We start from the raw sequence: 15,225 nt of genomic DNA, 5'->3' as shown, positions 1-15,225 counted from the left end.
TTTTGAACATTCCTCCTTGCAGAACTTTTGAGAATCATTCATAACCTTGGCTTCACACTTTTGGAGGTGGGCTCTTCAGTTCAGACAGGTTTTTGATGGGATTTAGTCTGAGACTGAAATGGCCTTTGAGGAATATGTATATTGTTTTAACTGAATCATTTCTGTTTGGAGTTTAATCACATTACATTACATGCTATTTATCTGATACTTTTATCCAAAGTGAATTCCAGTTGATTTGACTAAGCAGGGGACAATCCGCCTGGAGCAATGTCGGGTAAAGAGCCTGGCTCAAGGGCCCAACAGCCACACAGATCTTATCGTGTCTCCATCAGGGATTGAATGTGCCTTAACCACTACACTATTGGCTGCCCTGTATGCTAATTCATGTATGTTTGGAGTAATTGTCCTGCTGGACAATCTACCTATGACCAAGTCTCAGTTTCCTAGTGGAGACAATCAAATTGTCATTCAAACAATACTTTGATACTTTGTTGAATTCATTATGGCATTGATCATAGATAGTGCCTCTGGACCACTGGCAGCCAAACATCCCAAAAACATCAATGATCCACCTCCATATGTACCCCCCATGTATGCATTCCTCTTTTGCTAGCAAACATGTTGATGTTGTGTTTTGGCTATGGTGTGATGGCCAAAAGGTTCATCTGACCATAGCACTCTCTTCCAGTCATAAATCCAATGACATTTTATCCAGATGTCAAGCATCAGCAATCTCCAGATGCTTGGTATTGTTTATGGTGCTCAGTCCACCTCCATATGTACCCCCCATGTATGCATTCCTCTTTTGCTAGCAAACATGTTGATGTTGTGTTTTGGCTATGGTGTGATGGCCACAAGGTTCATCTGACCATAGCACTCTCTTCCAGTCATAAATCCAATGACATTTTATCCAGATGTCAAGCATCAGCAATCTCCAGATGCTTGGTATTGTTTATGGTGCTCAGTAAGGGCTTTCTTTGTCCCACCCTTCCAAAGAGTTTGTTGGAATGGAGGTGGCATTTTATGTTTTTTTGAGTCTTGGTGACCCCAAGATGCAACCAATCTCTACAATTCTTAAAGCACGATCTTTCGCTTCTTTATGGCCTCTCTCAACATCCATTGGATCAATGTGCACTTCTGTCCTCGGCAAGTGTGCAACTATTATATCTGTTTTGTGTGATTGATGTAAAGATCAGATCAGCCATCCCGTCCCCTGGCAAGCTGACTGCTATGGGGACCCCTGAGGGCACGATGACAAAGAAGAGGGCAAAGATGACAGTTTGGATCAGTGGATGATGATGCTTGAATTGCACAATGCTGCCAGCAAGCAGCCTCTCCCACCATAATCAGTAGGAACAAATATTTGAATGACATGGGACCCGCTAATCTCGACAGCAGAGACGACTCTTATCGACACTCTGGTTTTGAGAAACGTAGCACCAGTTCCAATCTCTACAACTAGTTTCAATCTGCAGCTCTACCCTTCTGGTTTGGGTGTATCAAACTTTTGCCCTCCCAATTAGATGTTTGTCACACTTGCACTGTTTTGATTATGATACATGTTTTTCCATTGTGGTGGGTTGATTAGCTACACATTTGTATATTCTGCTGCAATTTCTATATGGTGCAACCAAAATAAATAAAAATGCCCTTTATTAAAATCTGAACATTTTTTGTATTGCTAATCTGAAATTGAAGAGTACAGAGGCAAATAAATAAATGATGGTTCTTTGTCCCAAACTTTATGGAGGGAATTGTATGCATATAAAAGGGTTAAATGAAGCCTATAGCCTACTAAAATTCACAAGCTAGTGTACTCTTTCAGCTGGACAAATGAGGTTTTCGTACTTATGAGCTTCACTTATTAACACAGGCTGAAGTGTATCCTCCTGTACATTGCCCGAGTCAACAGAAAGTTTCTTCGTGCCATGTTACTGGAGGAAAACTCATCATCTCATCGAAAGCATTTCCATGATATCCTCATGAATATCAATAATGCTGGCGGAGAAAAGGCTGAATGTCCTGAAGCATGTGGTGAGAGATCTCCAAAGTGTTTGGTCATTTTAGATTCCACTCTGGACAGCGGTCAAAGTGGACATAAAATGACATCCAAAACAGCATTTAGTGTCAAAATATGCCTCTCTGAAAGGTGACTTTTGGGTCAAGCACACAGCTAGTTGAATTGTGACCCTTTTTGCACTCGATACAATACTATCAGGAAGTGTGCATACGTGGGTGCCTCCACTCTTGCCGCCTTAGGCAGCTACCTGTTATACCTGTAAGACATGTATATATCTTCAAATATTTCCCTTTTATTCATCAGTTTATTTGACTCGATGATTGAATTGGCCGGTTATCATTTGTTTACTTATGATCCAGTTGACAGCTGTAGTGTCACTCTAACCCGTCCCCCATGAATACAGTTAGGTTGACTAGAACAAGCTGCTGGTACTGGTCTGTTAAGAGGCAGGGGAATTACAGGGCTGAAAGCAGAGGTTGAAAGAACAGTTCCATTTCTTCATTTGGCAATTTTCTTGACTGAGTGTCCTTTTCAAGCTACAAGGTAAGCTGTATCAATGTGCACATATACAATTATAGTATATATACAATATATATATATATATATATATATATATATATATATATATATATATATATATATATATACCAGTGGAGGCTGGTGACTTCCAGAATTGAGGAGGCCATTTTTTTCCGCTTGCTCACTTCACTCGCGATGGAATGTTCCATGCATACTATTTGGAGTGTAAGCTACAGTCAGAAAGTTCTGGCTGATGAAATTCATTGTGCAGAGCTTAGCCTTGTGCCTTCCTGAAGAAATGACATTGCTGTAAGTCTATGAGCCTGCCTGATAATTAAGCTGAGAAATGACATTTGGATGTAATATAAATGCCAAGTGAACATGTGTAAAAGGCAGGAATTTTAATTATGTAGTTAAAAACTATTTTGTTTAGCTTACATTTTTCATTCTTCTACAGCTTCAACATGTAATCACCAATTTAATCAAGTTTAGCATATAAAAAAGATAAGATAACACTTTCTTTATCATATGTAGTTTTATTCAATATATTTAATATAAAATATGTAAAAATATGGTTCCAGTTGGCTTTATCTAACGTTAACGTTATCCACTAGAGGGCAGCACTCTATTCGTATTTAGAGTGAATTTCCTCACAGAGCAACAATTCGGTAATTTGATATGGAAGATTATTAAATTGACTTGTAATAAAACGAAATGGACTACATTAAAAATAAAACTGTTCAATAAATCCCAAATGGTGTCTAACATGACCTATTGAATGTCATTCTCACTCCCTAGTATCTGGAATCTGCATATCTCCAGCCCAAGATCTCAAATTGCGCTAGAATCTCGCCGACTTCCGAGGTAGTTTTAAGCTAAAGTGTTTGGCCAAATGAGCTATAAACTCCAGGGATGATAGCCAGGGGTGTTCTCTAAATTTCCTGAAAAGCACAAGTTGATAGGACACTCGTAGCCACTATGGCGAGTGTTTGTTTGACTGAAGTGACTAGCGAATTCTCAAAATGGCTTCTGTGTTGAATAGGAAAGGAAAGGATAGTTGATTCCAAATGAACCAGTAGCATGTGATTGGACGAACAAAATGTCAATCTTTCAGCCCTGGACACAATGCATGGTGAGGCCAGGCCTCCGTTGCCAACCCATTTTCAGTGATCTGGCCAATCACATATTGGCATGAAAAAAAATGCATTACATTGACTTCTATGAAAAGCTAATTTCCTAGGGGAGGCCTGGCCTCCCTTAATACAAACTGATAGGGAAATCTGGCCTGTTGCTTTACAATTGCAATATTGGGTTTTAGCCATGGGAAAATTTAGATTTATGAACAAAACTAAAATAATATGAATATAAAAAATAAAAAATATGTTTTTTGTTAAAATAAATAAATAAAATAAATATATTTATTGTTTTTTTTTAATCTCTCTCTTCTCTCAAATTATTGGGGAGGCCAGGCCTCCTCCACCTCTATGGAGGAGCCTCCACTGATATATACAAAGGCCAATACCTTTGGTTTTGCAATACATGGAATACATTTGGGGTTGAGATAAAAAGATAAACACAAGACAACAGTTCAGAACTACACCTAGATGTGTTAAACTACTTATAACATAGCACCTTAGCTATTAGACCACCCAATTTTTAGGTAAGCAAAAGTATTGGAACAGAGAGTATTTAAGTAAATGAATGTAAATAACACTTAATATTTGGTTGCATATCCCTTGCTTGCAATAACTGCATGAAGCCTGCGATCCATTGACACACCAAACTGTTGCATTCTTCTTTTGTGATGCTTTCCAGGCTTTTACTGCAGCCTCTTTCAGTTGTTATTTGTTTTGCGGGGGTTTTCCCTTCGATCTCTTTTTCAGGAGGCAAAATACATGTTCAGTTGGATTAATGTCTGGTGATTGACCTTCCACTTTTTCTGTTGGTAGTGTGGTCATTGTCTGCTGCATGATGAAGTTCCTCCCAATTAGTTTGGACGCATTTCTGTTTTTGTAGGCTTCTGAATTCATCCTGCTGCTACCATCATGAGTTACATCATCAATAAAGATTAGCAGCCATGCAAGCCCAAGCGATGACACTCCACCACCGTGCTTCAAAGATGAGTTCATATGTTTGGATCATGAGCAGATCCCTTCTTTCTCCACACATTGGCCTTCCCATCACTTTCATAGAGGCTAATCTTGGTCTCATCAGTCCATAAACTTTTGTGGCTCATCTCTGTACTTCTTTACATATTGTTATCTCCCCTTCCAATTCTTACTACTGATGAGTAGTTTGCATCTTGTGGTGTAGCCTCTATATTGCTGCTCTCTAAGACTTCTTTGAACGGTTTATTGACATATCTTAACTCCTGCCCTCTGGAGATTGTTTGTGATGTCACTGACTGATGTTTTGGGATTTTTCTTCACAGCTCTCACAATGTTTATGTCATCAACTGCTGTCCCTTGCCAACCTGTTCGATGCCTGTTGCTCAGTACGGCAGCAGTTTCTTTATTTTTCAGGACATTCCGCATTGTTGTACAAGCAGTCCCCAATGCGTTTGCAATGCATTTTCCCTCTTTTCAAAGCTTAAAAATGGTTTCCTTTTCTCCCATAGATAGCTATCTGGTCTTCTGGTTGTTTTTTTCTAACACAAATGCTGTCTTCACAGGCAAAACCCAAGGCTAAAACTAAGAGTAGATTTGTGTATTGTTTAACCAATCAATCGAACACATCTGCACAGCAAGATGCACAGTCACATGTTCCAATACTTTTTCTCACCTAAAAATTGGGTGGTCTGATACCACAGGTGATATGTTCAAAGTTGTCTAACAAATCTCAAAAACCAGGAATTGGTATTCAGGAGCTCAATTGTCTTCAGTGTATAGCAAAAACAAAGGAATTCACCTAGCTTTTCCAATACTTTTTTGCTGTTCCAATACTTTTTGAGGGGACTGTATATAGCAGTAAACTAACACCATTTTTTGGAAAAAATGTTTGATCAAGATAAAGAGGGAGAAAGCATCTGTCTGAAAAGATTTGCTGACACAGTTCATATGCAAATTCATATTTTTTTGCATGTGATTGTATTCACTTTTAGTCACCTATTGAGTTTGTTATTTATGTAGTATACATAAGTTTCCAGGTATTTACTTTAAGGAATTTGGACATACTTAGCTCCAAAACCCATGAGCTTTGAATAAATGTCCTTTATGTTTATTTAATTTCTTTGCTTTACATCTAAATGTTTTTTGTTTTCTGTTTAAGAAAATGTTTAGGAAAAGTTACAGCAACGTATTTTCATATTTCTGAATACCACATTAAGTCATTATAATCATGAGCACTAACGACAGTGTGAGCACAGAGAAAAAGGCTATAAGGCAATTTATTACTGGGTATGACACAGAAATGTCAGCATCATGTAGGCTCTCATTCTGCATGCCTATCAAAAAGCGTTCTATACTCAACAGTCCAACCAAAACAACCAAATATAAAAAATATCATGAGAACTACTTTTACTGATGAGCACGATGCATTTGAACAGAACATAATTTGTACAAATTTTGTTTATGTTAACCATATTCTTCCCAGGGGCATCATATGTTTGCATAGACAAATTCTGCAGATGAGACATTAAACAAAGGCTGTTTAATGGGGTCATTAACCCCTTAAGTATAGCCAGTTTTCTTGACACAAGCTTAAAAATAACATACCCAAAATAAAATGGTTACTATTCTTTAACCCTTTTGACTACAGGGCTAATCCTCTCCTCTGAAATGGAACCCTTTGTGGTTTGTTTTCCATAAGTTAGAAATACTCCAAATATTACTGAAACAAAATTACAGAAGCTCAAACACACTAAAAGTGGAAGATTGTTTTCTGACTGAAAAGACTTTCCGTTTTTGACTTGATAAAGATTATTATAGCTGTGGCTGCTGCACTTAGAAACACAATGGGGTCAAGTCATGACACTGGACAAATCCTCTTTCATATTTAAGGAGAATGCTTACCTCACCAAAAATGAACATTCTGCATTGTTTTTTCGAATCTATATCTTAAATGTATCTCAAATATATACAAATTTGGACACTAAATAATATTATGGGTCTTATGAGGTGTAAAATGCTACATTTAGCTTACTACACTATACAACACTTGAAAAAACACATTCCATAATTTCCCATGTTATTTATTATTCAAAAGCTGACTCCTTGTTTATAAGCATAATGAAAAATACAATATTTTGAGCATTTACATTTTTGTCATTTGGCAGACGCTTTTAATCCAAAGCGGCTTACAAGTGCATAGGTTCTACCGCAAGTCAGAGCATGTATTTGCATGCTCACCTATATAAAATGGGGTCACATCACTGTGGTGCTTTCCTCAGAAAGATTCCTTCGAACTCTTCCAAAGGAAGTCTATTTAGAAGACATATATATGATATATTTTTGTGTTGTAAAATGTCAACCTTTTTTGCAACTGTTTTTGCTGAAGCGCAACAGACTCAGCATGCGTATTGAAAATGCTACAGTGTTGTTACTCAGATTAACTGTTGCCGCTAAAGCAATGTCATGTTAATTGGTTATACAGATAGAACCATGGGTTTTAACACTTTCAAACGGTATATCCTGTGACCATAGTGATTGAAAATGACAGGCTGAAAAAATAAAAAGATCCTTTTTTCTAAAAGGCATAGGGGTACCTGGAGTTCTGGACAAATTACATAAATACTGTCTTTCTATATTTGGCCACCTAATGATTCCTGATATTTGATTACAACTCATTCCTACTAACTACCCCAGGTTATCACTACAAAAGATAATTCATGTCTCAGTTGACCTCCCTGGTTAGTATTTCTACACTACATTAAAAATGACATCTGGGAAGAAACCAATAGTTTTTGTCTCTCTTCTGATTCCTTATCAATGGAAACACTTCAGAGACAACTTTTATTACTGAAATTCAGAAAAAGTAACACAGAAATGTATGAAAACTTTGATACACATGCTTGTAAGTACAACTGCAAGTTAAAGTTGGAACCAGTATTGTGTGCCATCTGGTGGGGATAATGATTAATTAAATGAAGTACTGTACTGCAGATTTAACACCTTAAAAATAGTTTCAGTGAACCAAGTACCTTGCACTATCCCATTGAGTGTCCTTCACAGGCAGGGTGAAGAAGGCAACTAACCACAGGTAACATCCAGTGGAATTATTTAGCTGCCGTTTACACACCTTTATTTCATGATTGCATTTCTCATTGCCATATATCCATCCATCCATTATCTTAACCCGCTTATCCTGAAGAGGGTCACAGGGGGGCTGGAGCCTATCCCAGCATACATTGGGCGAAAGGCAGGAATACACCCTGGACAGGTCGCTAGTCCATCGCGCACACACTCATACCCACAGGCTATTCAGACTCTCCAATCAGCCTAACCTGCATGTCTTTGGACTGTGGGAAGAAGCCGGAGTACCCGGAGGAAACCCGTGCAAACACGGGGAGAACATGCAAACTCCACACAGAGAGGCCCCGGCCGACCAGGATTTGAACCCAGGACCTCCTTGCTGTGAGGCGGCAGTGCCATTTTATTTATTTATTTAGATACTAGAAATATTAGTATGTATGAGTGTTTATTGTGCTTAAATGAAAATGCTTGTGTTATTTGTGTCAGGTTCAGTGTTTTTCTGTATGTCTTTAGCATTTTAGCATCTTGTGTCCCTCTGTGACCACCGTAGTCTATCAGTTCTCTCATTACATTACATTACATTACATTACATTACATTACATTATTGGCATTTGGCAGACGCTCTTATCCAGAGCGACGTACAACAAAGTGCATACCCATAACCAGGGATAAGTTCGCTGAAAGACCCTAGAGGTAAGTACAATTTCAACTGCTACCTGTACAAGAAAGATAAGGACAAGGGCCATTTTTTTTTTTTTTTTTGAACAAACAAACAAACAGAGCAAAAGTCACCAAAGTTAACTATCCAAACACTGCTTACCTAGCCAACTAAAATACTGATACACAAGTCACAGAGACAACAATTAAGGTTCACAGGGAGGTAGGGAGGGATGGGGAGAGGTGCTGTTTGAAGAGGTGTGTCTTCAGCTTGTGCTTGAAGGTGGGGAGGGATTCTATAGTTCTGACCTCAACGGGGAGTTCGTTCCACCACCGTGGAGCCAGAACAGACAGTAGTCGTGAGCGTGAGGTGGAGGTTCTGAGAGGGGGAGGTGCCAAGCGGCCTGTGGAGGCTGAACGAAGAGGTCTGGCAGGGGTGTAGGGTCTGATGATTTTTTGCAGATAAGCTGGGGAAGACCCTTTAACTGCTTGGAAGGCTAGCACCAATGTTTTGAATTTGATGCGAGCCATGACAGGCAGCCAGTGGAGGGAAGTAAGCAGGGGGGTGACGTGTGAGTATTTGGGAAGGTTGAAGACCAGACGAGCTGCTGCATTCTGGATGAGTTGGAGGGGTCTGATGGCAGACGCTGGGAGGCCAGCCAAGAGGGAATTGCAGTAGTCCAGGCGGGACAGAACCATCGCTTGGACCAGGAGCTGGGTCGAGTAGGGGGTGAGAAAGGGGCGGATTCTCCGTATGTTGTATAGGAAGAACCTGCAAGACCGGGTCACCGCCGCAATGTTCTCGGAAAGGGACAGTCTGCTGTCCATCACCACGCCGAGGTTCCTTGCACTGGGTGACGGCGTGAGTGTGGTATCCCCGAGGGAAATGGAGAGATCCAGATGGGGAGAGGTATTAGCAGGGATGAATATCATTTCAGTTTTACCTGGGTTGAGCTTTAGATGGTGGTTGTCCATCCAGCTCTGGATGTCCCTCAGGCAAGCAGAGATACGGGCTGAAACCTGCGTATCATGGCATTTAGCAGACACTCCTATCCAGAGCGACGTACAATGAAGTGCAAATCAAAAACAAGTATAAGTGCGAAGAGGACCTGAGAGGACAGTACAGTTCCGAGTCCTCTCACTTCATTCATTTCACCTGTGTCCCATTTAGTGTCTCCACCTCCCACACCATATATGTACTTCCTTCCTGTCTCTATTGTAATTCATAAACAGACAGTTCTATTTAAGCCTGTCTTTTCCAGTTCTTGTTGCTAGTTTGTCATATCCTGTATTCTGAGCCTGTCCCCGGATCTTGCCTGTCCCCAGTTTTTGCCTCCTCTACCTCGTGCCTTCACCCCTATGATTCTGTCTGGTTTACTCTTTTTTTGGATTTTTCTGGTTTTGATCTCTGCCTGGTTTTTGGACTCTGTTTGGATTTTGTTTTTGTACCGTCGCTGGTTTGGTCTGTCTCCTTGGTTTTTGAACTCTGCCTGTTTCATGATTACGCTCTGCCTGCCCCGTATGTACCCATATGCCTGGATCTCGACCATAGCCTATTTTTGGATTGTGTTTTCTATCTGCCCCATTAATAAAACCTGACTTTTTCACGTTACCCCTGAGTCTGCTCTTGGTTCCTCTGTCCCGAGCCCTGACATTTTTATTTTTTATTTTTTATCATTCACTGATTTTCTTGTATCACAGTATTCCATTAGCAATGTAAATGATACGTTAATATGGCAGTATGTGTTCACTTCACTGTGTGCAGATGGAGTACAAGGTGACTGTGGCAGTTGGAACATCTATGTATTCAGGAACCAGAAACTCTGTGTATGTGACCCTGGTGGGAGAAAATGGGGAGAGTGAGAAGACTGTGTTGGACAATTTTGGACTGGATCTCTCTCAAGGGGATGTATGTATATACACTGTCTGTTTGCAGCTGTCTGTGTGTCTCAGTATTCTTTTATGATTTGCCTATTTATGATTATTATTATTATTATTATGTTTTTCTTTTCTCTCCCAGATAGATGAGTACATTGTCTGCAGTGATGCCTCCCTTGGCCAGTTGCTTCTAGTAAGGCTAGAAAAGCAAAACTACTGGGTGGAGGACAACTTCTTCTGCCGCTATGTAACTGTGAAGCCTCCAGGAGGCAGCAGCGTACTGACCTTCCCTTGTTACCGCTGGCTTATTGGAGACATGATCATCGAGCTGCGAGAGGGCACAGGTCAGAATGAGGACACGTCAAATGAGCAAACTTGGGGAAAAGGTCACTGGAAAGTTTTTGGACACAGGTCCAAGACAGGGCTCAAAGATCTGGATGCTGAGACTAAAAGACAACTGACAGATCGAGTGGTTGTGATGAGCAAAATAGAACAAGGGGCAGGTGGTCATGATAAATGCAGTTGTGTTTTATTATCATATTTTCCAAATTATGTCTTCCTGTCTCTGCAGCTAAGAAGCTCAGTGATGATTCCTTACCACTGATATTGGCACACCGAGAGACTGAGCTCCGAGAAAGACAGAAAATATACCGGTCAGTGAGGCTCACTAAATTGCTGTTTGGAGTTAAATGTTTACAGGATATTATGTTTTTTTGTACTGTAGGTCCTGTGCATTTCTTTGAATGTCCATACCATTGAGATGCCATTGACACTGCATATAAGAACCTCCAGTTCCACCGTTTCCGCTTACCAGTTCCATGGATTATCATAGGAGCTGCTCAATGGTGCATGAAGCCAATTCATGGAAGCTGCCATGTTTGACTATGGGGCTTTATTTGGCACCAGAGCATGCACACGGAGTACCTAAATATGAAGGAATTAATAGGAATGAAAAAAAAAAAATTTCTATGCAGCTCAGAAAATCAGCTAAATTGGTCCATTGAGGGTTCAGTGTGAATAGTAAAATTTAGAAGTACTATCAAAAATAGTACAATTTCACCAGGACAAATGTAGTTTTCAATGGCACCTGATGCTGGTAACCACTGGAGATCACAAGCTTCAAGGGGCATGTCACTCCCTGGTCTGCTGGTTCATGCAAATACACATTTTTGTATAATGTGTGCCTTTTATTTCTCTGAGTACACTTTTCACCTGGAATTATTATCCCTGCAGGTGGAAGCCATTTGCCCCGGATATGCCCAGATGTCTTGATGTTGAATCAGAGAAAGAGCTGCCACAGGATGTGCGTTTTGACAATGAGAAAATAAGTGACTATCAAGCTGCACTGCATTATGCGTGAGTCATTTCTGTGCACTTCCCTTCTCTTGAATCACTGCAAAACAGGGCTGTAAGATATACATTTTTCTATGGCAAAATACACTCAGTGAGCACTTTATTAGGTATTTATTAGACTTACTATTTAGACTTCTATTGTTGTAGCGTATCCACTTAGAGTGACACGTTGTTTGTTCAGAGATGCTCTTCCGCATACCACTGTTGTAATGCGTGATTATTTGCGTTACTGTCATCTTCCTGTCAAATTCGTCTAGTCTGGCCCTTCTCCTCTGACCTCTTTCATTAACCTTGAACTGATGCTTACTGGACATTTTTTTGTTTTTACGCACAATTCTCTGCAAACTCAAGATCTCAAAATCCCAGGAGATCTGCAATTTCTGAGATACTGAAATGACCCTGTTTAGCACCAACAATAATTCCATGGTCAAAGTAATTTAAATCACATTTCTTCCCTATTCTGATATTTGGTCTGAAAAACAGCTGAATCTCTTGACCATGTCTGCATGCATTTATGCATTTAGTTGCTGCCACATGATTGGCTGATTAAATATTTGTATTAACAAGCTGGTGTACTGGTCTACGTAATAAAGTGGTCAATGCATTTTCTACATCCACATGCTCAACTGTTCAAGGAGACAAAGATTTGACTGCGAGATTAAATGCTGATCACTGCCTTTATTAATCTGATTTGTATAGGACACGGCACTACTGTAGAGTCAGTAACTGGGAGAGGGTATGGAGTAACAAACATACAGTGCCTTCCAGATGTATGGCTATAGTAGAGTGTTGAAATCACATTTTTCTTTTGCTAAAATCTTAAAATGTAACCCATTATTTCACTCAAATTTTTTCCTGAAATTAATCATTTCTTTCTTAACAAATCATCATGCTTTTCCTTTGTTCTTTTCTCTCCCAGGCTGGGTGAGCTGGTTCTGAAGAAACTAATCATAAAATGTGGAGAGCCTTGGAATGATCTTGATGACTTCAAGTGTACCTTTTGGACAATGAGAAGTCCAATTTCTGGTAAATTGATGATGGTATTTTGGATTGAAGGTGATTACCACCCCCAGTATAATGATTCAAAAGGAAACTGCATATTTTTCAAGAATACCAGTGTTACAAATACAAATGAACATAATTACGAAGGCAATACCTTGGGCAATCAAATGGATGTCTCTACATACATTTCAGCATACATTTCAGTTTCAAAATTAAAAGTTGTCAGCTGCTGAATCAGGCTGCCAGTCTGGATACCATACAAGTGATCCAGTGTTGCAGTCAATACCACCTCATCTGAGTCTGAGTTAGAGTAAGACCTAGACCAGGGCCTGTTCCACAAAACAGGATACTTAGTTAGATAGATATTCCTGAGAATGTCAAGAACAAAAGTCTTTAAAACAAATATTTTCCACAGCCAAGAAAGAAATAGCCTGGATATTATAAATATTGCTATATACTGATAAATACAATCGCATACATATATTATCAGAATATACAATATAGGCTAGGTTGCAGTATTTTAAGGAAAATACTGATTTTCTTTACAATCCTTGATATTCTATAACACTTTAACTGTCAAAACTCATGGTTGTATCTGTACAAACTATTTTACAATGCCTTTGCTTTTGCGAAAAGCGTGGAGGACCTCACCTCTGCATTTGGGTGAGTGTGATTTTTTCAGGATCATTTCAGGAAACCTCTTCCAGGATAATTTTAGTATACAATATATGGTATTTTATAGACCCATGATATCATTCGATGAGTCTCCAAATGGCTTTTTCGGAAAACCTCCAAGGCATAGCTTAGAAAAATCTATTTGGTGATATTATCATCAAATCTGAAAGGGCATCTGTCCAGTGGCGTGACTGTGGCTCCACAAGCATCCGTATCCACTCAGATACAATACAAATTTTATGTGTTCAAGTCATCAAATGCAAGTCCAAGTGAAGTCTCCAGAATGGTACAGCCTAAACAACAGTATGGCTATAGAAATTCATCACCATTCCTATGCTAATTGAAGATATAGAAACGAGAAGTGTATATTTTGTATATATTTTGGTTTATTAATATACTCATCCTTTTTAAATGAAAGGTAACTGTTAAGCATTTACTGTAAACATTCAAAAAAATCAAATGAGGCTAGATATTGTTTATTGTTTATGAAATCGGGGGCTATGATTTTGGGACAGCGTTTAAAGGGTTAAATTAATTAATTAATGCATGCAAGCTTGCTCAGGTACTGAAATATTGGTAGCTGGCCTGCTTATTCGTTTTTAGAGTCATATTGGTTTAATGTACAAACAAATAAAATAACCTGCTTCCCGTCTTAAATTGTCAAATTTGTCTGTAGGATATGAACTACAAAACCAAACTGTTATCCGTTGTAAGCAATCTAGCCTTCGTGATGATAATGAGACAGAAATTTGGCTTAATATCTTGCATAACTGGGAGGATTAAAGTTCTCTGCCATCTCTGCTTTCTGGAAAGTACCACATTTTGTGGGTTGGGCTTTCATCGCATATGGGCGTGAGCGCGATGAAGTTACCCAGAAATGAGAAAAGACCTTCCCTGCAGCCTACATTATTGTTAACTTTGCTGGGGGAGTAGAGAAGGGTCGATCCACTTGATGCCGCTTTGCTTGTCTACACCAAGATCGCTGTCCTGGGTAGAGTCATTTTTCCAGTGATGGGACACACCTTGAGTCAAGACCGAGTCATTATCAGTCCCTGTACTGTTAACTCAGAATTTCTTCTCAAAAGTATTTTATGTTATGTGTCATGTTATGTGTATTATGTGTCACATTTTCACTTTGTTAGTGTTAGGATTAATGGAATTAGTTTATCTGAGTAATACTGTTTTCTAATTATTGCATGCAGTATGTATTTTTGCAAATACATACCAGCCATCTCATCTCAATGTCACACGAACCTCAACTCTTGTCCCCAATGCCCACATCTCGTCACCTCTCTCTCTCTCTGTCTGTTAAGAGTATGTAATGAACCATTGGACAGAGGACTGGTTATTTTGCTACCAGTTCCTGAATGGTCCAAACCCACGCTCAATCAAACGCTGCAGTGTGCTGCCAGAAAACTTTCCTGTCACAGCCGACATGGTGCAGAGTGCTCTGGGGGAACACACCTCCCTGGACCAAGAGATAAAGGTTGTCTGTCCTGTCTGTGAGATTCTGCATTAGCTTGAGTGTTCATTTGTCGCTGTTTTTGTACTTTGCTGTTTGTGAATGCAGTCTATCCCAACATTCAATGGGCAAGTGGCAGTACTGGACACCCTGGACAGGTTGCCAATTCATTGCAGGACCCACACACTATTCACTCACGCATTCATACCTATGGGCAATTTACAGTCTCCAATTAGCCTACTGCATGTAATTGGACTGTGGGAGTTAACCTGAGTACCTTCCAGAAATAATATATAATAAGGAGAAAAGGCTATTCAGCCAAGCAATGCTCACTTTTTCGTACCTCTAAAATGTACTGAATTCTTAGTTTACATAAAGGTAGATGGTATCTTACACTGTCAAGCCTGGTCCCAACGTTTCTGCCTCCACTACATTTCCAACAGTGACCACTCTCTCTGTGAAAAAATGGG

The sequence above is a fragment of the Conger conger genome, chromosome 3 (genome assembly GCF_963514075.1).
Source record: "Conger conger chromosome 3, fConCon1.1, whole genome shotgun sequence".
In the NCBI taxonomy this organism is placed as follows: domain Eukaryota; kingdom Metazoa; phylum Chordata; class Actinopteri; order Anguilliformes; family Congridae; genus Conger; species Conger conger.
Note: the sequence above shows the minus strand (reverse complement) of the source record.